At 42.8% G+C, this 24,327-nt stretch overlaps 1 pseudogene; it reads left to right on the top strand.

Moving 5' to 3' along the window:
• The first annotated feature begins 14,532 nt into the window (after positions 1 to 14,532).
• Positions 14,533 to 15,497, top strand: LOC126298604 (N-alpha-acetyltransferase 40-like; annotated as a pseudogene).
• The last annotated feature ends 8,830 nt before the right edge of the window (positions 15,498 to 24,327 follow it).

Below are 24,327 nucleotides of genomic sequence, written 5' to 3'. Positions count from 1 at the left end.
GGCAGCAATAATTGCTCTAACCAGGCTGGAGGACAGAGGCGTACACGGCATTTCATGCTTCTTCATCTGTATGCCAGGGTTCATCAATAGTAGTTGCTTGCGTGTGATGACGTGTCAGTGACTCGGCAAGCAACGACCAGGCGTCTTCAGCTGGTACGAGGTCAGGTAGGCGTGCTGGCCAGAGGCAGACGAGGACAGCAAGGGTAACATGAAGTCATGTTATTTTATTGAAAGGTAACGTCACGGATATTTCGAAGACAGAGCACTTTCCGATACCTTAACAGCTCAGAAATGTAACAACTGTTTTCCATATTACTGGTTATCCGGATTACTGGAAGTCGTGCTGTTCACGCAGATGTACGTATAATATGGACTTACCTGAAAAGACGCCATGTTGCCACTTTTGTGTCCACTGTTTTCGTGAGTGCAACACTGGCGACTCACGTCTATCGGCTGATACGTCAAGGGAAGGCACGACAATGGTCACCACACTGGGAGTCTGTGATGCTCCATGTGCTGTCGTACAGTCTGTGCGAACATGCCCATTTCAGGACTCAGCGTAAGTGACGGGGCTGTACGACCGTGCATGGTCTGTTAGTGTGGTAACTCATGAACAGAATGTGGGTTTATGACAGTCGAACAATTTTTATTACAAAAAATTTTGAAAATCATTGCGTATGATCCAAACTTCGTCGGTAACTAATTCTTAATTGAAAATAAAAGGTTTACTGCAGTACGTTGTTGCCTTCACTGAGAAAATTTCACTCCATTACTAAAGTCTATTCAACTGAGACATTGAACTCTTTAGAGATGGTAGGGGTAGAGTGAACTGGAATGTAAAATTATCTTTACACTAGTACAAATTAGTACAGGCACTGGTGCAATTGTTCTCATCGTCGAAGTTACTGGAGAGAACTGTACTGTTTCAAAAACTTTATCCCCAGCTTCGAGTGTAATGCGCGTAGTCCTTCCTGCTCCCTTAATACGTGATATCCATCACGGATCTTTGTATATGTAGTATTCTTCGGTTGCAGCTTCTTATGCAGTGTTGTCCACCCTGCAATACGTGAACAGAAGTGACAATACGTTTTCGTTTATGTAAGGCTCAAAATGGCTCTGAGCACTATGGGACTTTACTTCTGAGGTCATCAGTCCCCTAGAACTTAGAACTACTTAAACCTAACTAACCTAAGGACATCACACACATCCATGCCAGAGGCTTGGCCACCCCAGCCGGCTTGATGTAAGGGTTCTTTATTATTACACATAACGCTGTACCGACAGAAGATGAGTATGTTACGGCCGTCCACTGTTCCACCCTCTTAGTCCCGCAAGTGCAGTCTGACTACGTCTCTAACTCTGACCAATGACCAATTTTGTAATCAACATCACCACAGCGGACTGTTTCTTGTGCGCGATCATAAACGCACAATCGTAACGGCTCGTTTGTGGGTCTGTTTTTACTAGAAAGTCTTGCTTCTACACTCAGGCGAAAAAGTCATGGGATACTTCCTAATATCGCCTCGGACCTCCTTTTACACGACGTAGAACAGCAACTCGGCGTGGCATGGACTCAAAAATCGATGGGAGTACTCAGCAGAAATATTGAGCTATGCTATCCTTATAAACGTCAATAAATGCGAAAGGGGTGCCAGCGCGTAATTGTCTGCACAAATTGACCTCTCGATTATGTCCCATAAATCATCTACGGGATTCATGTCACGAGATCTGGGTAGCCAAATCAATCGCGCAAATTGTCCACAGTGTTCTTCGAACAATTGTGGCCGAGTAACAAGGTGCATCATTGTTTGGGAACATGAATTAAATGAATTCCTGCAAATCCTCTCCATTTCCAGTCAAGCGTAGGTTCAATTGGGTCACTGGACTCAGTCCATTCCGTGTAAATGCAATCTACACAATTGTGGAACCCCCACCAGCTCGCACAGTGCCTTGTTGCCAACTTGGGTCCATGACTTCTCATCAGGCCACGGTTTTCTAGTCGTCTAGGACCCAGCAGAGGGGCTGCAGGCGATGTCGTGCTATTAGCAAAGACACTCTAGCACTCTCGTCGGTCGTCTGTCGCATAGTCCATTAACGCCAAATTTCACTGCGCTGTCCTAACGGATACGTTCGTCGTGTTCCCAACATATTTCTGCTGTTATTTCACGCAGTGTTGGTTGTCTGTTGGCACCGATAACTGTAAGCAAACGCTGCTGCTGTCAGTCGTTAAGTGGATACCGTCAGCCACTGCGTTGTCCGTGGTGAGAAGTAATCCTTGAAATTTGGTATTCTCGGGACTCTCTTGACACTGTGGACTTCGGAATATTGAACTCCCTAACGATTTCCGAAATGGAAGGTCCCGTGAGTCCACCTCCTACTGCAATTAATCGTTAATTCCCGTCATGCGGCTATAGTCACGTCGCAGACTTTTTCACATGAATCACCTGTGTAGAAGTGACGGCTCCGCCAAATCACTGCCCTGTAATACCTTGTGTGCGCGATACTACCGCCATATGTATATTTATGCACATCGCTATGCGACGACTTTCGTCACTACACTGTGTTATCGTATACATTGATGAGCGACAACATTATGACCACCTACCTAATGGTCGGTATGTCCACCTTTGGCACCGATAATAGCACGACGCATCGTGTTATGGAAGCAGCGACGTGTTGTTTGGTCGCTGGAGATAGTTGGCACCACATCTGCACATGCAAGTCACCTAATTCCCGTAAATTCCAGTGAGGGAGGGGGGGGGGGGGGAAGGGGCAATGAGCTCTGACACCATGTTCAGTCACATTCTAGATGTGTTCGATCGAGTTCAGATGTGGTGAGTTGAGATGCCAGTATCACTGCGAACTCACTTCTGTGCTCCTCGAACCACTCCACCACACTCCTGGCCTTGTGACATGGAGCTGAAAAATGCCACTGCCGTCGGGAACCATGGCCGTCATGAAGAGGTGTACGTGGTCTGCAACTAGTAAAATATACTCCTGAGCCGTCATGGTCCCTTGCACGAGCTCCACTGGACCCATGGTTGTCCACGTGAATAATCCACAGAGCATAATGGAGCAGGTGGCCGGTGCCAACTTGTCTCTGCCCCGCAGTGACCGGTGTCAAGGAGCCATTCATCTGGAAGACGACGGATTTGCGCCCTCCCATCGTCATGCTGAACAAGGCATTGTATTCATTAGACCTTACAACGCTGTGCGACTGCGCCAACGTCCAGTACTGATGGTCACGTGGCCATTTCAGTCGTAGTGGCCGATGTGGTGTTAGCATTGGCACATGTGCGGATCTTCGGCTGCGGATATCCATCATTAGGAGAGTTCGGTGCACTGTGTGTTCAGATACACTTGTACTTTGCCCAGCTTTAAAGTCTGATGTTATTTCTGTCACAGTTCGACGCGTGTCCTGTTTTACCAGGCTGCCAGCCTACGACGCCCGACATCCGTAATGCGAGTTGGCCGCCCTACCCCACGACGTCTGGACTTGGTTTCACCTTGGTTTCGCCACGTGTTGCACGCACCACAGCATTCCTCCAACACCCGACAAGTCGTGTAGTTTGCGAAATGCTCGTGCCGAGCCTCCGGGCCATCACAATGAGCCCTCGGTCAAACTCAGATACATCGCGCCCTTTCCACATTCTACACACGGACAACACTTTCGCTGACACTACATGCACTGTGCATGTGTTTAACTAGCAATCACTCCTCACCAGGTGACGCTCCCACCGCCTCGATGGGTTTATGTCGATAATGGATTGGTGGTAATAATGTTCTGGTTGATCAGTGTACTTCCACCCTGATTCAAAACATTATGGGCGCTGTCTACCACAACATTAAATGACACCTGGTGGCGTTATGGGCCATAACGAAAGTATATAAGGGGACAGAGGCTAATGGGGAATCATTCCAGCCGTGGTACAGGACACAAATAGGGAAATTCTCTGAAATAAGTTATTATGAGAAAAGGCAGATCGTTTTGGCCCGGTGCCTGAGAACCATCACTTCGAAAACGGTGAAGCTGGTCGACTGTTCGCGTGCTATTTTCGGGAGCATAGAAGATAGCAAGTCGAACGCCTACGTTTCATCACAGAACGCAGAGGTCGGACGCTATGTCATGCTGTAAAACAGGGTAGACTGCGATCAGTGGAAAAACTGAAGACAAAGTAAATGTTGGTGCATCCACAAGTGTCTCGGACTGCGCCGTTCAGTGCACAATGTTCAACATGGGGCTCCGCAGCTGACGACACCCACGTGGTCCCATGTTGACGCAACGACATCGTCAATAAAGATTAGAATGGGCAGGGAGCTGTCGAGCTGTTTGCGGGTCCATCATCAGACAAATGGCCGATGGCTTACCACATGTTGCCATGCCACCTGCCTAGAGCTGATAGCCGGCTGCTGTGGCCGAGCGGTTCTAGGCACCTCATTCCGGAACCGCACTGCAGCTACGGTCGCAGGTTCGAATCCTACCTCGGGCATGGATGCGTGTGATGTCCTTAGGTTAGTTAGGTTTAAGTAGTTCTAAGTTGTATGCGACTGATGACCTCAGATGTTAAGTTCCATAGTGCTCAGAGCCATTTGAACCATGTAATGGATATTATTGTTACTTCATTTAGAACGTGAAAGTGGTCAAGCTTTGATTATTTAAATATGTTAAAATGTAAAATAATGTAGAATAAGTTGTAGCCAATCAGATGGACGGCTTCAGGAAAGGGAACTGCCCTAGTCAGTTGTGCGACGGAATATTCGGCCCGCGGTAAACGCGGCCGGGGACGATCAGAGGGGAGTGCTATTGCAGACGCGAAAGAGGACAGTTCGGCTGGTGACACCAAAGGGACATTTCGGATGCATACGCGAAAGCGGATGGCCGGTCTTTAGGCAGCTATGAAGTGAAACAACCTATAAAATTTCACGTTGTGTGGTGTAGCGGTGAGCAGTCGCGTGCTTGGTCTGAACTCTAACTTATCATGTAACTTGTATTTCGCGATGAGATTGTGAATGTTCGAGCTCGATCAAATTGATATGAGCTCGAGCGTAACAGAAACTCTAAATACGACTACTTTCGCTACTAGTTTGTTTCTGAATATTCATTATTATAACCAAATCGCAACTTTGTGCCTCTGTCATTATGGGTCGTTAATTTAGTTCCCAATGTTATTATTACTGTTATTATATGTTATGTTAACTTTGTGCTTCGCAAACTTGCCATCAGCCAGACAATTTAACCAAAGGATCACAAGTGTCCAATTTAGGGCGAGTAATGTGACACGCGCGGTTCAACCCGTAGACGAGTTTCAGCCAAGACATTTCGACAAAGAGGAACCGCATGTGAGCCTGAAGATCATTGGGATGTTAGCTCCCAATTGGGGGTTCGTCGGGTATAGGAATCTGGTAAGTGTTGGTTGAGGGATAAGAATCCTGGGAATTGTTGGTACAGGACTGGATTTTGGAAAGTGTTATTTGCGACATATGAACTGTGGAAAGTTTCGAATTGTATCTGAATTCTGCAAAGTGTTTCCAAAAATATTATCTGGACTTCGATAGGGAGGACCTCTCGCAAAAGTTATATGTGAGATCGGTTCAGGACTGAATATTAGGTTTCTTCAATAGTTGTGAAATTACAATTGTATTTTTCACAGTTAATGACATTCTGTGACCTAGGTCCCAAGTCTATGGCAGTTTAGGCAGTTTGCGTGGGGGCTCCGAGCTACAAATTTGGCAACAGTTGTGTGCACTGAGTTTTAGCAGTGATCAGGAGTGACACAAAAGTAACGCGGAAGAAGAGGCAACATCGAAATCACGTGGTTCCAGCCAGCAGCGGCATCTTCAACGGCGATTCATCGCGCATGGGCGGTTGCAGTACCACAGCAGAGGCTACGAGACCTTCAGCGTCGACTGATTCTGTAGTTCAGTCGCCAGTAATAGACATCGCTAATACTGAGCAATGCAATAAAAAGCGAATTGAATTCTTTAGCTGCACTTCAAACCTCTACAGTGATCAGTGTTCCGGATAAACTCGGGAGAGGTCAAATGTTCTGCAGACGACGGGAAGTATCTCTCAGTAAATTTTCTAGCAGTATGCAGGGATAGTTTTATAAGGGGAACGTCCAACGAGGCGAAGATAAAATTCATGAAAAGACATTTGGAAGGCGAGCCGCAATCGTGGGCAAATATACACAGTGATACGTTCCCTACATACGAAACATTTTAAAGCAGTTTCCTGAACAAGTTCTGGAGTAAAGCGAAGCAAACCCGACATCGAAATGACTTTCTGAACGTGTCAACATTTAAATACGGGACCGTGTCCATGCGAGAATTTTGTAAACGTGAACTTGCGAGATTAATGCAAATGAAACGACCTTTGGGAGTGTTTACTGAAATTACGAAGTTGAAAAGACGGTTACCGGAAAATTTACAGTGGGATCCACTGCACAGTCCTAGCTACTCAACAGACGAATTTTTGGACTTTGTAGAAAAATGAGAACGGGTGTTGAAATTTAAACCGCAAAGTAAGCAGACAAATAGTTTGCACAGTGGAAATCATAACTACAGTCCGAGTGATTACTATGAAAGACATCTGGGAAGTTATCAACGGAACGCAAACAGCAGGTTTGATAAGAGGAACGGTAACAGGAACACATTCAATGATAAATTTCAAAGGGGTAATGGGAATGGATACTTTCGTGACAGGGACCGACATCAAGTAGTTGGATTTGAGGTACCGGCATCTGGCGAAATGAACCAGCGTAATGGGAGATCGGGAAACTAGGTTTCGCCTCATCTCAGGTCCGGAGATGCCAAAATAAACCAGCGATGAATAGGACGCGAGTAAACGGAAATGTGGTAGGTGTTGATAGATGGGCAGAGGGGCGTCAGACTTTTGAAATGAAACTAGTGAGAGCTGCGAGTCAAACAGGTAAATTTTCAAATCAGATCGTACATAAAAGGTGTAATCCTAAGATAATGAAAGATAACAATAAAGGCAATGACGACGATTAAGGGCTAAATCATTTGTTTTTTGAATGTGAGACGAAAGAGTGTGTGAATGTTAATACAATGAAAGATTCTATGTGGCAAAAGGAGGCTGAGGTGGAGCTGAATTTGGTGGAGTTAGATGGTATAGAAAATTCTAAAGAAGTACAAACCTACAGTAACGATTATAGTGATGAAGGGGATGACGTTTCAGGTGATATTGTGAAGGCGAAAGTTGTTAAGCACGGCGGTTGTTAAGGGTGGCGTAGCATTAGTCTCGGCAGCTGTTGATGAATTTGTTTGTGTATCGGCGGATATCAGTGAATTATTTTTGAAGGAAGGTAGTGATGATGTTTTATGTGCTGAATTTACGAAAGTTGAAGCTGCTGGCACTGATACTTCAAAGGAAGAAATCTGTGCATTTCCTTCTATTAATGGAGGTGATACCGAAAGTCTGGATGGATCTGTGGATCTTGAATGTGTGTTTGAGAATGAATGTGGATCTGAATTTGATGCGCGATTTGAAATTAATGTGGCACAGGAGCGTGTAGGGCGGAAAAGGTATTATGCTCAGGTTTAAATCAAAACGCAGCGGAATTTAATAGTACTTTGGATTCTGAAATTTCCAGATGCTGTAGCTTTAATTTATCTGATGTAAGGCAGAGGGTGGTGAAACTATGAACGGTTCTTATATTGGTGTTTTGTCGATGGAAGTAAATGCGGCTTTATGTCTCGAGTTGTATGATGTATCAGCGGCTGTGGAAAGTGCTGTTTGCCGGCCGCTGGTGGCCGAGCGGTTCTAGGCGCTTCAGTCTGGAACCGAGCGACCGCTACGGTCGCCGGTTCGAATCTTGCCTCGGGCATCGGTGTGTGTGATGTCCTTAGGTTAGTTAGGTTTAAGTAGTTCTAAGTCCCATAGTGCTCAGAGACATTTGAACCATTTGAAAGTGCTATTTGTAAAGGTGTTTGTAATGATGTGGAAATAAAAAGTAATGCTTTATTTCATGATAATGATGTTGTAGCTACTAATGTTGATAATTTTAAGGGAGAATACAGTGAATTTGATTGTAATACAGAAAGTGATATTTAGACAGAATCGTATCTTAAGGAGAAATGTGATTTTACTGTAGCTGATTCGAAATGATACGGTAGAACATTATGATCATTATTGCCTCATTTGTGGACTTGAGAGAAGTTTAAGATAGCGTCAGGTCTGGAAGGGAGAAAAAATGAAAGTGGGGCGGAAGAAGCATGCCGTGAATTATTTTTGGATGAATACAAAATTGAGGGGTGGATCTAACAAGATATGTGTACTCTAGAGCTGGAAGAGAAGGGCTGAGACACAGAGAATGATTTATTGAGGGAACAGTGATTAGAGCAAAAATCAATGGTTGATGTTCAGCCTATTATAGAAATTAAAGTAAATGACAAGAAAGTAGATACACTGCTCGATTCTGGAAGTAATGCGTCAGCAGTGTCGGAAGGTTCTGTACATAGGATAAAGAATAAGAAATTAGTATTACTAGCTGCAAACAGTGTAAAAATTAAAACGGCACTTGGCGGTTTAAGTAAGCCGATAACTCAAGAAGTGCTCTTGGAATTCATCTGCGAGGAGAATCATTTTAATATAGGACGCTTTTTAGTGAATGTAATTGTAAAAGATGTGGTGCTGGCAACAGATTTCTTATGTAAATATAAAACTTTGCTTCACTGCGTAGGAAGGTGCTTCGATTTTGAAATTGAGGATGAAAAAAGGAAAGTAAACTTTAAGGATGTTTTGACGGGGAACAACCAGATTGCACACATCATAATTACACATGTTTGGGATGAAGAGAACAATATGTGTGACACGATAAAGGAAACGGTAGAAGCAGTCGAGGTAGAGAAAAAGGAGTTTCTTATCGTCCCAGTAAAGTCTTCGAATACTCCATTAAAGTGAAGCCGCATGAGCCAATTAAGTGCAAGCCTTATGTAATTCCTATTGCTGATCGGGAAGCAGTCAGGGCCAGGTTAAGGGAAATGCTAAAATGGGTATTATAGGACAGTGTAGGATCGATTATTGTAATCCCATTGTAATTGTAAAGAAAAAAGACAAATCGGTTAGAATCGTGTTAGACGAGCGTAAGATAAATAAGGTAATTGTGAGAGAACTCGACCAGTCTGGTACTATGAAGGAACTGCTGCAAAGCTGGCCGCGGTGGTCTCGCGGTTCTAGGCGCTCAGTCCGGAACCGCGTGACTGCTACGGTCGCAGGTTCGAATCCTGCCTCGGGCATGGATGTGTGTGATGTCCTTAGGTTAGTTAGGTTTAAGTAGTTCTAAGTTCTAGGGGACTGATGACCTCAGATGTTAAGTCCCATAGTGCTCAGAGCCATTTTTTTTTTTGAACTGCTGCAAAACTGCAGGAACATAAAATTGATTTCGAGTGTTGACCTCACATTAGGATTGTGGGAAATTCCATTGTAAGAAGAAAGCTTTCTTATTCGAAGGACGAAGCTACCGGTTTAAGGTTGTACCGATCGGCCTCACAATTTCACTGGCGGTATTTGTGAGAGCGCTAAGCCATGTCTTCGGAGAACGCTTAACAAGCAAGTTGGTGATCTATGAGGACGACATTTTAATAGCGACGGAATCCTGGTACGAACACTGTAAATTGCTGGAGGAAGTGCTTGTGGCCTTAAAACGAGGAGGAATGACGTTAAAGATTGCGAAATGCGAATTTGTCCGAGCAGAAATTCAGTTTGTAGGACAGACTCTTACATCGGAGGGAATTTCACCGAGTACAGAGAAACTAAAATCAGTCACCAATTGTAACAGGCCAACCAGCAGAAAGCAATTAAAATTATACTTCGGATTATGTGGGTTTTATCGAAAATTCTTGGGGGATGGAGGAATGAATAAACCAAATTGATGCACATTATTAAAGAAAAACGTATTATTGAAATGGACCGGAGGAATGTGGAAACTAATTTCAGAAATAAAGGATCAACTTTGTGCGGGCAAGGTGCTCTATTATCCCGATATGACACTTCCGTTCTGTTTGTTGTTGGACAGTTCAGATTATGAGATAGGCTGCGAAATCTTCCAAGAAAAACGAATAGACGGGAAGAAAGAACATCGGAGTGCGGATTTCCCCAGTCGTATGCTCAACAAACACGAACGCGGATACAGCATATCAGAGAAGGAGCTGCTTGCAATCGTGTATGATTAAAAAAGTTCAGTATGTATTTGGAAGGTAGAGAGGTAACAGTGCTATCCGACCATAAGTCCCTTAGCTTTTTGGAAGACTGTAGATTGCTAAACGACCGTTTGATGCGCTGGGCAACGTTCCTGCAGCAATTTAGTAACCAGATACGCTACATTAATGGGACCGAGAATTGTATGGCCGATGCTCTGTCGCCACTGCACGTTGGAGGGGAAGGCAATGAAGGGGAGGAGACAAAGACCGAATTTCAGCTGTTGTACGTGAAAGGAGTACAGAGGGAAATTGAAATTCGTGCAGTCTGCAGGGATATACGAAGAGGGCAAAATGATAATCCTGAACTGAAGAACATCAAAATCAACTTTGACAGTAGGGGCTACGAAAAATACCCCTGTATTTCAAGATCCACAAGGGTGTGCTCTTTCTCAGAAGAGAGGAGAAAACGGATCACTGGAGACAATGTTTCCCAGACAAATATGTGGAACAGCTAATAGATTATGTCCATGTACACTTGAGAGTAAAAAAAGTGGGTTACTGCCGAATACAAGCAACATAACGTAGCTGTGTTGCAGGTCCTGTAAACACCAAAACCCCGTGGGGTACAGTCGTTTGACTACACACAATGGGTGCCGCAAGAGACCAAAGGTCTTTACGGCAGTCAGTCTAAGCGTCAACTAATATCGTCATACAAAATATATTAGAAAAGACGTTCTTAGCGATGAGACACCCCATAACACTCATAAACTAACCTTAATTACAACAAGTGACTTTCCGAAAGTTATGAGAAAACGGATTATTTTACATATATCTTACAGTAATCCTTCGTCAAAATTAAATACTTGAGACAATATATGGAGTTACAAAGCCGTACGGCAATTGGAAAAAAGTTTTTCGCTCTCTAAAAGGTTTACCATCCACATGCTGAAGGTCGCTCAGCGGCGAGTGGCTCTGGAAACTGGATATTGGACGAACCAGTAGAAAAACGCGATTAACGGCAACATGTACTCTAAGGAAATCTCACCATTAACAGCGAATCACCAGTAATATCATTGTTCTCGTAACACATCAACAGATACGTGTACACAAATTTAAACTTTAAGTGACATGACCAATGTCGTCGTTCTGGACCTGGATTCAAACCCAGCACCTATAGCCGTTGCTAACTAAAATAAACTTTGTTTGTGCCTTATTGAGACCGGATCAATAGGCATAAAGGGACGTGAAGTATAGACGCTTCCACCAGTATCAGCTATCAATTCAGATCCTGAAAATAAAAGGCGAAAATGTTTGTACTGAACTGGGAATCCTGTCTTAACAGTTACCGTCCTGGGAAGTACCCCCAACTACGTTTAATATGGTGTCATTCACAAGGAAGAAGGTATGCTCATGTTTAAAATTGAAATGCCATCATATAAAGCTTGTGACAGGGTTGCGAACTCAGCACCTAATCGGATTGTTAACGAACTAGTCATGCTCAAAAGTATACGAACAACCTGAATTGCATTTCGCCTGAGTCCCATGCAACCCACATAAAGCAACTGTCTAGCAGGTCTTCTAATCGCTCCTTGATACAGTCGTCTGACTATTGAAAATGGTTCCAACAAGTCACCACTAGAAAACACTGCTCTGTATCGCAATAACTCAAGATGTAAAGTAATACCACGATACTAAAAATATCAGGGAACATCTCATCACAGATAAGACTGTACTTAAGGCTTGTAAGCTCGCATTTATTGCAATAACTGACATACCTGAAATGTTAGCACTCTCATTATTACGTCAGATAGGTAATGCACGTGGTAAGTTCGTCGTATTCATGATTTCCTCTAAAATGTAACATACCATACATTTATTGCAATAACTGAAATACCTGAAATGTTCGCACTCTCATTATTACGTCAGATAGGTAATGCACGTGGTAAGTTCGTCGTATTCATGATTTCCTCTAAAATGTAACATTCCATACTAGTTCTTTAACACAAAATGTCATTAAAAATTATTCACGAACAGCTAGTTGAGAATATGTACGAACTTCAAATGACAAGACGAACCGACTCGTTCTGCATATGGATCCAAACCCAGGTCATGCAAACTAAGATTTCGTGACTGACGGAAATTAACAGTCATTCCTGACTAGGCATAAAGAGAGTGATATACATCGATTTTACACAGAATAAGTTAACAAATATCAACTTTAAATTACATAACGTAAACATTTTTAACGGCCGCGAATTCCTACCCAGTATCTATTGTCCCTGTTAACGAACTACCACAGATGTTAAATACTGCTTCTTCACAAGTAACGTACTTCAAATGCGGTGAGGTAAAGCTTTGTTTTCGACAGGGATTCGAAGCCAGAACCTAATCGGATTGTTATCGAAGCACAATCAACTTTGACATATCGGATTTTCTCGGCAGTAGCTAGATGTATTAAATGAAATGACGAGACGAAACATAAATTTTTCCTTCCCACGACTCCAACGCGGCACATTTCGCTGTTATATTCTAGAGAAAAGGAACGTTAAGTATGGGTTTGTTACACCAGCAGTGACACGAGAGCATGTTTGAACTAGAAATAATATGACAAAGAGTTCAGTGCTGACTAGGAATCGAACTCCACACATATCGTTGTTGACTACACAGAAAGAGACGTCAGCTACCGAATTTTTCTCCACCAGCAGCTCGGAATAACACCCTTGAACTTACAGTGATCTCTCAAATAGTTCTGTGTCTCACTGGGAGTCAAAAACGTCAGATATCGTTAGTGTTGACAACGAATGAAAATGCATTAAAAATAAAGATTATAGTCCACCAGCAGATAAGTGTTCTCATGCTAGAGCTTGATAATACACAGTGAAAAGTTAAGTGCTGGGCCAGGATTCCAACCCATTCATGCGCAATATGTGGAGATGTTGAGGAATCTGCAGTTCTGAACAAACAACAAGTTGTAGTCGAGATGTATTGTCACGAAGGGATCAAATTACGCGTTAAGGGCGGTCTGAGTTGCATTCCCAGTTCAGAACCCATTTTATCGACATACAGAATCTCAAATAAAAAATGGAATAAGTGTCCTGTGACCATACACAGGGTTTGTTTCGTCACTAGAAATAAATAACTAGTATAAGAAAGGTGATAGAGTTTCTGCATGTCGCCACTCCACATGTGGTTCCACCTAACGTCTACTTGGTAGAGAAGGAGTATCATGCTTAATGTGATTTTCAGACCAAAATGCCACTATACATTCTTCACTTGGCGTAGCCAGAAGAGAAAATGTTGGAATTGAACCGAGACCATCCTCATACGAAACTATCATTTTTTTTAATCTCATTTTGTTCGCTTTTGTTCGTCGCATCTGCTCAGGACGGACGTCGTAAGACATATATTTATGTTCGTTGTTGATCGAGTGACTCAGTTTTTTTATTACAGAGAGCATGTAACCCTCTGACCGAACACGCTGAGTTACCGTGCCGGCTTTTTTAATGGCAACAGCGCATGGCGGCCTGGTTTATCAGTCCAACAGACCACCAATCCCTCTGCTCTACGACTCATTTCTCTATCATAACACCATTGCGGCACACAAGATGAGAATTCTGACACCCATGCTCCCTGTAGTGGTTAGCAGGATGTTCAGTACATTCATTTACTTGGTTGACCGAATCACCATGAACTAGCTGCCTTGGCTACCCAGTGCATACATTCGACTCTATTTTGTATCACCGAAATAAAATAACGCAACTGCCACCTACACAGAACTGCCAACAGTGTAGGATACATAAATTTAAATAGGAAGTGTTCCTTTCCACTTGAGCTACTCTATTGCGCAGTCTGTTGAAACCATCGTGAAAAAAAAAATGCTGCAACTGTCTCTCAGAAGTCTACATCCGGCCATATGCATTATCTGACAGCATTGTGGAATGCCGAATTTGTGGAGTAATTCTTGTTCACTTCCAGAGGTGCTGTAGCTACGTCACAGCTAGTAGCACAACGGGCATCATTGCTAAAACTTCCTTACTGATCTGGCTTTAGGGGTATAGGAAGCGTAAAGGTTTAAATAAATAAAAGATGAGCAGCTCGTGGAAACTTCAAAGGTACAGTGTATTAACAATAAATTATCACTATATTGTTCTATACAATATTTGTACATCGTATCAGTAAAATGCAGTCGCGAATGCTGGCGTTTCTATGGCGTCTGTAATAATTACATATACTTACGTCTTTACAACTGGTTCTTTGACTGTACTATGTAGGCAATTTTATGGCGGGAAATTAGTGTGCGTTGTGTGGTGAAAATAGTTTCTCTGTCACAAGGAGGGAGCGTTGGATGAATTGTGTCTTATCAAAAAGACTGTGTATATAATCGGTTTCGATATTGAGGGTCTGAAGAGGAAACGTCAAATTACTTGCCCAGAAAGCAGTTGATTATTGACGATGGGGCGTAAAACATCAAAAGGAAAGTAAAAAAGGCTGCAACAGAGAGAGAAGCTCTTCAGGTAGCTGCTGCCAAAGCTGTAGTTGACAAAGCAAATGCTCAAGAAGATCCTCTAGCACCATTTCCTGCCTTCAAAAATATCAACAAAAATGGAGTTGAGGCAACACTTTCTTGTGTTAAAAGTGAAAACATTGACAACTATACGTGGAATTGGATTTTTAATTTACTACAGTGCAAATGAGAAAGTAAAGAAAGAAGAACTGAGTGATGAACGAGCATTATACCTTGTAGCAAGGGATAAGGAGGGCAGCCGGCGGCGGTAGCCGAGCGGTTCTAGGCGCTTCAGTCCGGAACCATGCGGCTGTGACGGTCGCAGGTTCGAATCCTGCCTCGGGCATGGATGTGTGTGATGTCCTTAGGTTTAAGTAGTTCTAAGTCTAGGGGACTGAAGACCTGAGATGTTAAGTCCCATAGCGCTCAGAGCCATTTGAACCATTTTAAGGAGGGCAAAGCATTAGCATTCTCGCATTTAAATTCGATTTAGATTATGGGGTAGAAGTTTTATCTTGCTATGACTTGCAGCTGGAAGCGGCGGTTCGGAGAAAAGGTCTGGGTAAATTTATGATGCAGGTATTGTAACTGATGGGATTTTCAGCCAAAATGAAAAAAGTTGTGCTGACAGTCCTGAAGCATAATCCAACCGCAATGAATTTCTTCACCGCCCTGGGGTATTCACTGGATGAAACCTCTCCAGAAGCCAACTTTTATGAAGAGTTTACATATGTAATTCTCAGTAAACCAAATAAGAAGCTACTGTCATCAGGGTAATGGATTGCTGAAAATGACTGAAAATATTGACTATTAGGTTTATCACAAATATATTGACACATTTTATTCAAAAAAAGATGTCGCGTGTTCTATTACATTCGCTACTAGATTTTTTTTAAACGCAATTCTACTGTCTGCTGAAGTTAGCAATTTAATGGAACTTTGAACATAATTCTCTTCACTTGCCATCCAAAAATAGTCGCATGTGGAAAAAAGGCTAACTTCTGCGTCATTTTGTTCTTTTCAGGTTTAATAGACAGCCAGGCAGCAGATGTGCTCGAAGCTTTTGTATTATGCATGGGGAGAGTGCATCGTGCCAAAATAGTCAGAAAAGAATTTTCTACATTAGCTGTCGTCTGGGAGTGGCATTTTATTCTTCTTCAAACCTTGTTTGACAGCTTTAACTCAGAACAAGTTTTCTACATGCATGTAATCAATAAACTGCATGTGCATTGTCAGACTGTTATAGATAACATCAGAGAATTCGCATATATCGTTGATGATCAATTTCTCTCTCATGTTTAGTATTGTTTTAACAACACTGAAAGAAACCTTAAGAAAACTGTGCACTGTATTGTAAGAAATGAAATAAGACTACCCACGATAAACGTACGACGAAAGTCTGTTTTAACAAAACTGAGTATTTGTACACAAGCGCGCCTCTATCTGCACGAATTAGTAAAATACTACTCACTTAGATTTCGATTGGGTCTGTGTTTAAATGGTATTCTGTGTCATACTCGGCAGGTATGCAAACGTGGCATTTCATAAATAAAGTTACGTATTTCTAGAAACCCAAAATTTGCATGTCAACAGCGGAAAGAATCGTTACCTATTGTGGAGCATGGTAAGTTTTTCACCATTGCTCTATGAGCTGAAAGTATTTTCTTACGATTTGCTTATCGATGTTTGATCTGACTTCTTGCACCTCTTACACAGAAGGGATAGAAACGTTACATTCAGCGAGGCTGGAACCGCGAACCATAACAGTCGCTTTGCCACAGGTCAGCACGTCAACATAGAGCTAGCATATGGAGGCCAATAGTGGCTACAACTCGTAAACCGCTATTTACAGGACCGGATTAGTTGCTATTGCCACGTTCAATGACTGTGCTGGGCTGAAAACCGTAAATTTACAATCTTCTGTTACACCTCAAGCGATAACAACTCAGGTTATTAAATGGAATTGACACGAGAAATCAGGTGAACTTTGAGGCTTAATTCCGTGCACACCAGGAAGTAATTCGTCGATCACAGAGTTGCCAAACATACCTTGCGTTGTTGCCAAATCTCAGTTACATTACCAGCAGGAAGAAGTCGAACCGATGTGACTGGGAAGTGGCCATAGCTGGCGCCTCCAAGACGCGGCTGCTACGGCCTGGAATACGTAATGCATCTGATTCGCATTTCTGTAAGTAGGTTTAGGGGCTGGAGCTTAGTTACTAATAATATTCAGAACTGCTACTAAGCATCATATATCAGTAACTGTCATAGTTGTTTTTATATTTGTTTCGTAACTGACTCAAAACTAAGAAAGTTATTCACGGACGTTTTCGTGCCTCGCCGATAGTCGATAGTCGAGCACAACAAATAAAAAGAGAATGTGGGTGTGGGTGTGTCTGTGTGTGTGTGTGAGAGAGAGAGGGAGAGAGAGAAAGAAACTGAATACTGGTATGTAAAGAAATCTTTCATTAAAATGACTCGTTCCGCATCATTACGAAATGCCGTATTCATGATCTACGGAATCTAATCATATCATGTTGCTGACTATCCATGAAGAGTCATGAAGTACCGAAATTTTCGCCTATATCAGTAACCAAATCTACACTTGAAAATAAAAGACGACAGTTTTTGTAATAAACCGGGACTCCTATCAAGACAGTGTCATCCCTGTTAGCTAACTCAATTCAGAAGTAACTAAGTGTGTATGCATTTAAAGATGAAGCGCATGATGTGAAGTTCTGCGACGGAGACACGAACTCAAGACGTAATCGGATTGTTAATTAAGTAAATCAGATGTTACGTATCGGTTTTTCTTGCCAGCTGCTAGGTGTTTAATCTAAAATAAGGACACAAATTTTTGTGCTTGAGCGACAATCGAACCGCACTCCTATCGTTCTTCTTTATTGTCCACGAATATTGCTTAAGTATCAGTTGCTTACTCACCAATAGTAATATGTGTGCGTGTTTGACCAGAAATTGTTGGCAACATGAACAGGCATTAAGTATGCACGTTAATTTTCACTAAACTACCGGTGTGCACGTGATAGGGCTTGAAATGAAATTATGAATATTTTTGTACTGGATCAGGATTCGGACCCACAGAAGGAGGAGACCTACAGAAGACTGAAGTATTGGGAAAAGGAATGAAATGATTGAACTATACTGTTCCGAGAGATTCAGATCCTCGAAAGAGGAGATACGAATTCGAACCACAGAGCAGCAGCAAATTTTGTAACGACTCTAGCTCAATCAAGTACAAGTAAAATAAGAGCCCTGTTCCTTTAGACGGCTATCAGATCATCAAATAAAATAAAATTTTCTAATGTAAGTAAGTTTACTGGTGACAGTATTTCTGTTTACTCTGACCTCCACCTATGTCATTTTCCAACGTAAACCGGCCCTTCCCAGTTTGGAATAAAGGAACGTGATGTTTAATGCGGATTCTGGATTATAACAGCTTTGTCTTGAGGTTACAAGAGGTAAAGTAAATCTTTTTGTGCCTCTAAAAAGTAAATGCCTGAACCCACGCATTGCACTTGTGATAAATCGTTCCACCTGACCATTGTGGCCAAATTTCACAGCCCAAGGAATGTGCTGTAATGGATGATGTGCTTAGCTTGCTAAACTAGTCACGGTGGAAAAATCGCGAGTCTATTAAATGGTTAAGTAGAAGCAAGCTTCTGATTTGGAGATTATGCTATTCTCATGTCAGCAGGATGTAAAGACTCTTCTAGGCCTCATAGCCTCGATTTGAAGCCATTTTTAAATTTTCACTAATTCCGGAAATTCTTAGTTCGAGGAAATCCACTGTGAAGTGTGAAGTTACCAGATAATTCGATTATCACCGTCATTATTACTATCATTTTCTTCATACCGCTGCTGGAACACATGTGCTTGAAGATCATTTAAGTCATCTTAAACATTATAGAAGTAGTTGCCCATGAACAAGTTCTTTTCCTGTCTACGGAATCCTTTTCATGTTAATATCAAACATCAGCAATTACTCGCAGATCACATTAAAACTAATGTAATTGATGAAGACGTTACCTGATAACGAAAACGCGCTGCCTTTCTTCATTTACTTGCGCGTAGAAATGGCTGTCAAATACTACCAAACCATATACGTCGCTGTCGGTTCTTCCATATGATTTGGTCGACGTGACCTGTTTCAAGTTGTGTATGACACAGAATGTTTTAAAAAATCAATTGTTTTCCTTTGCAATAAACAGAAAGATTTTCATTCTAAGATATCCAAGTCCAAAATTTTCGCAATATTAGTTCAAATTTAATATTCGCTTCCATAATGCAAGGAAAGTATTTCACGGTTGCAAAAGCCGCATCCGACTCACTGTCCTTACACTAAGTCGCTGGCCATAAATTGTAGATCAAAGTGACGCCAGTTTAAGTAACCTAATATAGCGAAGACTGTTTGTCCGTGCTCTTTCTCACCGGAAAATATGCAATTAACTCATTGGACTCCATAAATACACTGTAACAGTAACTTCTGTGTGTATGCAATGCATACGGATTGTAGAATTAAGTGGTGCTCTCTCTTCCACTTCTGTGTACAATATGCCTGACCTAAACGGGCCCTTTATCATTACAGGCCCTGGGCGGTGCAACATCATATTGACAACAGTAATGTGCTTATACTGACAACCTCATTGTTCGTTTCACCCGATTTTGTAATCATATAAATAAAACAACATGACCTTCGAGTGGGAGACATGTCGTCCCCCTTTTCCTTCTGTGAAATTTGTCGTTAAGCTTTTTGCCTTCGAACCAGCGAAATGCGGCAGAGTACGGCTGGTAAACGATTTACAAACCACGATTTAGTGCCGTTAACACGATTTCTTTTAACATTGGAGTAGCTGAAGGAATTTAGTTTCTTCTTAACTCGTCTTATGCAGCAACGTTTACAGATATCTAAAATAGGAAAAGTTCTTTATCCAGGTACGAAGGTTGTAAAGCAAACTTCCCACAGTTTGTGTCAGGTTGATCTTATCGTCTGATAGCACTGCGTAAGTATTTTGTGTAAGAGGTATTAAAGTAGTGTTCCTGTAGCTGTGGGAATCATCGGTAGAAAACGAGTTTCACACCAATGGGTACAGTACTGATAAATATTCAAAATTATTATCAACCTAAGTCTGCGTTCATCAACAAACTGAGGCGTATTTGTAATATTGAAGCTAGACTAGGTATCCTTGTCTTCCTTGAGTGGGCATTGGAAGGCGTTTACACACAGGTATACGAGGGTAATCCCAAAGGTAAGGTCTCCTAAGGGACACGCAAGTGCCAACGCAGGCACAAATGAGAGATCCTTAATTTTAATGGCAAGTAGAAGCCACAGTTTTGGCTGCATTGTGGCAAGGTGATAAAGAGCAAGACTTTGGATACGAAGGTGTCAGGTTCGATCCCTCACCAGTTCCACGTTTTTTATGTGCCGTTTTACACATATTTTCCCTGGGGCAGTGTTTCTTGATGTGAAAAATGTCGAGTTGCACTGTGGTCCGAAAGCCACGTAAAACTGTAGGTTCCCCTATTAACCGGCTAGGTAAGTCAACTCAATGGTCGGATGAAAGCATCAGCATACCACCTCCAACAAGACCGTGCCTATTACAGCACTGTGGTGTTCAAACCACTCTTGCGACTGATGACTACTTTACTTTCTATGGGTTCCAAAACTAATGATCTTCGGGTTATTGACATTTTTCTGTTTTCATGCTGTAGCTTTGATACCAGTAAACGTAAGTAACCGGCCAAGCACTGTCACCGTTCGAGTTGTCAAGGTGATAGACTACGTTGCTGTCGACCCAAGTTACAATTTTGGTCATGGCTATGTTTCAGTCGAATACCTCTATGGGCCTTTATGTGTATTTCAAGATATACTTTTATACACTTGGTACGCTTCCAAATTGATATCTGATAGAGTTGTATTCAGCAACATAAATCAGATATGTTTTCCGTGCAATATATCGGACAACACGTCAGTGCAGCGAGATTTCGTTTCTGTGTTGCGCATGGTGCACGAAATATTTGTGTTTTGCTTGCTTTTCTGATGGGTTTCACCCCATTGAATGCGAGAAAGCTCACGAATAGACTGGCAATAACTGGAATTACGCAATAGCGCACTTAAAAGTTGTATTTTTGCATTATGTATCCCGATGAAAATAACTGTAAAGAGGTTATATGCCTACTTGCTTATTATCGTGCTTCGCGATGCTTTCCTCAAAAAATTAAAATTAAAATAAAAAGAGAGAGACAAAGACAGAGAGAGAAAACAGAAATGTACACTCCTGGAAATGGAAAAAAGAACACATTGACACCGGTGTGTCAGACCCACCATACTTGCTCCGGACACTGCGAGAGGGCTGTACAAGCAATGATCACACGCACGGCACAGCGGAAACACCAGGAACCGCGGTGTTGGCCGTCGAATGGCGCTAGCTGCGCAGTATTTGTGCACCGCCGCCGTCAGTGTCAGCCAGTTTGCCGTGGCATACGGAGCTCCATCGCTGTCTTTAACACTCATAGCATGTCGCGACAGCGTGGACGTGAACCGTATGTGCAGTTGACGGACTTTGAGTGAGGGCGTATAGTGGGCATGCGGGAGGCCGGGTGGACGTACCGCCGAATTGCTCAACACGTGGGGCGTGAGGTCTCCACAGTACATCGATGATGTCGCCAGTGGTCGGCGGAAGGTGCACGTGCCCGTCGACCTGGGACCGGACCGCAGCGACGCACGGATGCACGCCAAGACCGTAGGATCCTACGCAGTGCCGTAGGTGACCGCACCGCCACTTCCCAGCAAATTAGGGACACTGTTGCTCCTGGGGTATCGGCGAGGACCATTCGCAACCGTCTCCATGAAGCTGGGCTACGGTCCCGCACACCGTTAGGCCGTCTTCCACTCACGCCCCAACATCGTGCAGCCCGCCTCCAGTGGTGTCGCGACAGGCGTGAATGGAGGGACGAATGGAGACGTGTCGTCTTCAGCGATGAGAGTCACTTCTGCCTTGGTGCCAATGATGGTCGTATGCGTGTTTGGCGCCGTGCAGGTGAGCGCCACAATCAGGACTGCATACGACCGAGGAACACAGGGCCAACACCCGGCATCATGGTGTGGGGAGCGATCTCCTACACTGGCCGTAGACCTCTGGTGATCGTCGAGGGGACACTGAATAGTGCACGGTACATCCAAACCGTCATCGAACCCATCGTTCTACCATTCCTACACCGGCAAGGGAACTTGCTGTTCCGACAGGACAATGCACGTCCGCATGTATCCCGTGCCACCCAACGTGCTCTAGAAGGTGTAAGTCAACTACCCTGGCCAGCAAGATCTCCGGATCTGTCCCCCATTGAGCATGTTTGGGACTGGATGAAGCGTCGTCTCACGTGGTCTGTACGTCCAGCACGAACGCTGATCCAACTGAGGCGCCAGGTGGAAATGGCATGGCAAGCCGTTCCACAGGACTACATCCAGCATCTCTACGATCGTCTCCATGGGAGAATAGCAGCCTGCATTGCTGCGAAAGGTGGATATACACTATACTAGTGCCGACATTGTGCATGCTCTGTTGCCTGTGCCTATGTGCCTGTGGTTCTGTCAGTGTGATCATGTGATGTATCTGACCCCAGGAATGTGTGAATTAAGTTTCCCCTTCCTGGGACAATGAATTCACGGTGTTCTTATTTCAATTTCCAGGAGTGTATTTCATATATCAGCTCAGTGACGCCATGTTCGTCTCGTGATGTAAAGCAAGGATAGTTCATAGGTAATATCTCGTTGTACTAGCGATTTGTATGGCTACGGGGTTCTTTGTTTTCTCTCTGCAAACAACTAGAACAGAATTTAGTAACAAAGCGGTAAGAACACCTACTCAGTGCGCCAATTAAACACTCAGCCATTCTTGGTTATTTTGTTAATCGTCTGTAATGCAGTAAATATCCTTGATTATTGATTTGTAATTACAACCGTTGTTATTCGCCCCACAACAGCTTTCCTATCACTCATTTCCGCCGATACACGTAATGAATGGATCAGGATGAATGGAATGTGGGATGTTTCGTCACGGAGAATATACACATTTATCTCGGCGTCTTGTGTCAGGGTAATATGAAAATCTCAATAAGAAAAGACGACAATAACACCCAACTATTTCTGTCCACTTAACACCATGACGACAGACAAATTGGCGTCTCACTGTATTTTGATTATTATTCGTTAGCCTTTTTGCAACCTCATTTCAATACCTCGTGGGAGTAGGCATAATATTTTGCTTTTTGAACACCGAACAATAATACACAAAGATAGTAGATGGAAGGATACAAAGAAAAATCAGACTCATGGGTGTGGATCCAGTTCGTCATAAGAAGACTAAACAAGAGGGAAACATTACGAAAGCAATGGATACGTTGGTTAGTATACATTATTAGTATAGACCTGAAGATGAAAAAGGGCAGATCTGCACAGTGCCCGCATCTGCACTTTAGTTTCGGTCTTAATGGGCATAATTTTTAGTTTTTCTCTTCTGAATTATCAAATGAATTGATTATTACGTGGTACACAATAATTAGGTAACTGTGTTTCTTACAGCTTCCCTTCGCACCAACATTTTTCTACATTCTCGTGCAATTCATGAAATTCTACTTGTATGATCACAAGACTGCACATAGATGCAATCGATTTCGAGATGCTTGTTATCTTACTTTTCGTGACAGGTTGGGAAAGTTGATTTCCAAAGACTTTTTATCGTACTGAAATAATCTTTTGTAACAAAGTAACAAGGTAAGTGTTTTATTCGTATATATTTTGTGGGAAACTGTAATCGTGATGGAAGATTACACACCTGAATGTTTGACACAGCTGGTAGGAGAAATCGCTGCATATTAACCAAACTCCTCGCCTCCTCTCCGTATCCTCCTACGACACGAGCACAGGATTCTCCTCCTATAACGCTACAGAGCTGTTCCTAGCACAGCTGAGAATTGGAAACATCGTCACAAACATTTGGCAACACCGTGACAGTGCAATCACTTCCGCGTATGGTACTGAACTGACTCGCTAAAATCACTAGATATTCCGTTACCATTTGAACGACTCGTGGTATATAATCCTCATGTAAACTAAGACACTGAGACGGAAATTTCAATTTTTTGGCTAAAGAAATGTATTCTTCACATGAGTGACAGCTTTTAATATCTTTCGCGTTGCGTTATGAGGCTGAGTGACCTATATCATGACGAGAGTGCCGGGATGGCAGCAGTGTGTCGGTAGCCCCGTAGGACCACCGGTGTCTCGTATTCCAACAATCGTTAGTTCTAACCGTAGTAGGAGCAGCGCGTGAGAGTTTTTTTTTCTTTGTGTCTTGGAGCTGCGAATTCCCAGGAAAGTTCTGTAACAAAATCAGAAGAAAATCTGTACACATCAAAACCTCGTGGCAGCACGACTCAGTTAGTTATGTTAATGGTCGTAAAAGTCGGCTTTCTGACTGCCAAGCTGCTATACAATACAAGCGTCTCTGAATAAATTCGAATCGACCGTCAACGATACGAAATTCAATATTGTTCTTCACTTAAGACTCCCCTGCTAGAGTGATAAATATGAAGGAAATAAATTGATTAGCAAATCGCAGGAAAATACTTTCAGCTCAAAGTGC

Source organism: Schistocerca gregaria, chromosome X (assembly GCF_023897955.1).
Source record: "Schistocerca gregaria isolate iqSchGreg1 chromosome X, iqSchGreg1.2, whole genome shotgun sequence".
Lineage (NCBI taxonomy): Eukaryota > Metazoa > Arthropoda > Insecta > Orthoptera > Acrididae > Schistocerca > Schistocerca gregaria.
Note: the sequence above shows the minus strand (reverse complement) of the source record. Positions and strands in the feature narration are given on the sequence as shown.